Genomic DNA, 2,260 nt, shown 5'->3' on the forward strand with positions numbered 1-2,260 from the left:
AAACTAACCTATCTAAAGATCTCCACACCCATTTCTTTAAGCATAATACCTCTTTAGGCAAAGACCATTTCTGGGTTTACCTAAAGAGTCCCCATCAAAGTCTACCAAATCATAGGCCCCTTTTGCTAGCTTTCGCTTGACAACATAGGGACTATGCAACATAGGCATGAATTTTCCAGCGCCTAATTTATCATTTTCTTGATCATACAGTAAGAGTAGGCCTCCTTCTGAAAAATTTTGAGGGGTCACATTTCGATCATACTGAGCTTTCATACGTTTTGCATGAGTTTCGATTGCTAATGCAACATGGCGTCGATTCTCATCTAGTTGAGCCAAGTATAACAAACGTATTTCCTCATCGGAAGTGGCTGGAAGTAACTCGATGGCCATTTGCAATGACGGGATTTCGCACTCAATGGGTAACACAGCTTCCAAACCATAAACTAGTTGGAAAAGAGTGAACCCTGTTGACGGTTTTACTGAGGTTCGATATGCCCAAAGCACTGAAAATAGCATGTTATGCCAATTCGACCGATGAATCCCAATGATTTGTCGGATCATGATAACTAGAACTTTGTTGATGGCTTCAACCAGGCCATTAGCTTGTGGATAATAAGGAGTTGAACTATCGTGACGCAAGCCAAGCTGGCCTGTAAGTTCAGTCATCATAACGTTTCAAAAATGACGCCCATGATCAGTGATAATCGCTTGTGGGACACCAAACCTAGCAATTATATGATTGAACATGAAAATCGTAGCTGTTTTTCCGTCTACCTCAAATGTAGGCATCGCCTCGGCCCACTTGGTAAAATAATCTACTGCAAGGATGATATACGCATGCCCCCCGGCCGAGTGAGGGTTATGTTAGCTACCTATACCAATAGGTTTCATATTTCATGATTGACTATGAAAGGACCAAATATGCTCTGCTTTGATGACTCAAAGATCACATATTCCCAAGAGAATCCAATCTGTGCTCATAGCTTGGTATGGACTTAAAATTTTGATGGATGGTCCAACAGTCTAATCTGGATCATTCCATGGTTTAAATTTTTCAGTTATAGATTAGAGAAAGAAGTCTGTCCAAACTGTTTAATCTTGGCAGACAAGTAGTTCAGGTAGAGAAGAAAAGGCTCCCAACAGCTTAATCTGGGACCTTGGAAGAAATAAGGGTAGAAGTAGATAGAAAAACAAAAGAAAAGCCAAAGAAAAGAAAAGACAAGTAAGGGTTTGCAAGTCCAAGTGCACCCTCCAAGAAGAAATAAAAAAAATGCTAGGCAAGTAGCTGGGTAAGTAGTTGGGGTTGCAGAAAGGTTATCTTTACCATTGCAGATGTGTTAACTATGTTTACCAAAGCAAAGTCAATCAATTGACAAGGTGTTCTTCTTCATCAAGTTGCAGCAGAAAGCATGACTAACCTCCCTCCTTCCCCTTTCCATTTTCTTTACTAACATTCCCTCATCACTTGAGATTCATGGAAGAATTATGGTTTCATGGTGGTTCTTAATCTTTTTAGAAGCCACATTTCTTGTCTAAAACTCTTTTCATTTTGATCTACTCCCTAAACTAAGTAAGTTTCAAATAAACTTAGTGTTTTCTCCCTTCATTCACCCCCCATCCATATTAACTCTAACTGTACTATATAAATCCCCTATATCACCTTTCCCCTACTAATATTAACACCATGGTGTATAAACCCCAAATTTTGTATAAATACCCCTCCCCTTGGCATTATAGCCATATGTTCTCTAAAAAGGAATCAAAGTGACATCTGGTCACTTGGATGAACCTATACCTCATCTCTCCCCCTTGCTTCAAGTCATTCCACTCATTAAACCATCATTTGCAAAGGAAAACCCTATACAAGCCCCTTTTTTACCCATAACCCCTTTGAAATCATGAAAAATCCAAAAAAACCCACTTCCGCCGCTTAAACCAAAGTCTCGGCGCATATATTTGTTTTTTCGAAATACATTGAAAACCTTACTAAAACACTATACCCCGATGATCCTCCGCCTAAGCGCGCATCCCGACAATAAATATTAAATAATGCCGCGCCTTTGCCATATCCACTGTGCATGTCATCAACCCGACAGCCGTCCGATCGGAGCTTGAACATCCAACGGCTCTTATCGCATCGGAGCGGCTCCGACGTCCGCCGTTTACCCGCCATATCTGCCGATCACATCACTGCCCCAACAGCCGTTGGATCGGGCCCTCCAGATTTGACGGTCATCGTTGATATCGGAGTGGGTCTCAC

The sequence above is a fragment of the Pinus tabuliformis genome, chromosome 4_1, assembly GCF_031772625.1.
Source record: "Pinus tabuliformis cultivar Carrire ecotype Pingquan chromosome 4_1, CPIR1, whole genome shotgun sequence".
Lineage (NCBI taxonomy): Eukaryota > Viridiplantae > Streptophyta > Pinopsida > Pinales > Pinaceae > Pinus > Pinus tabuliformis.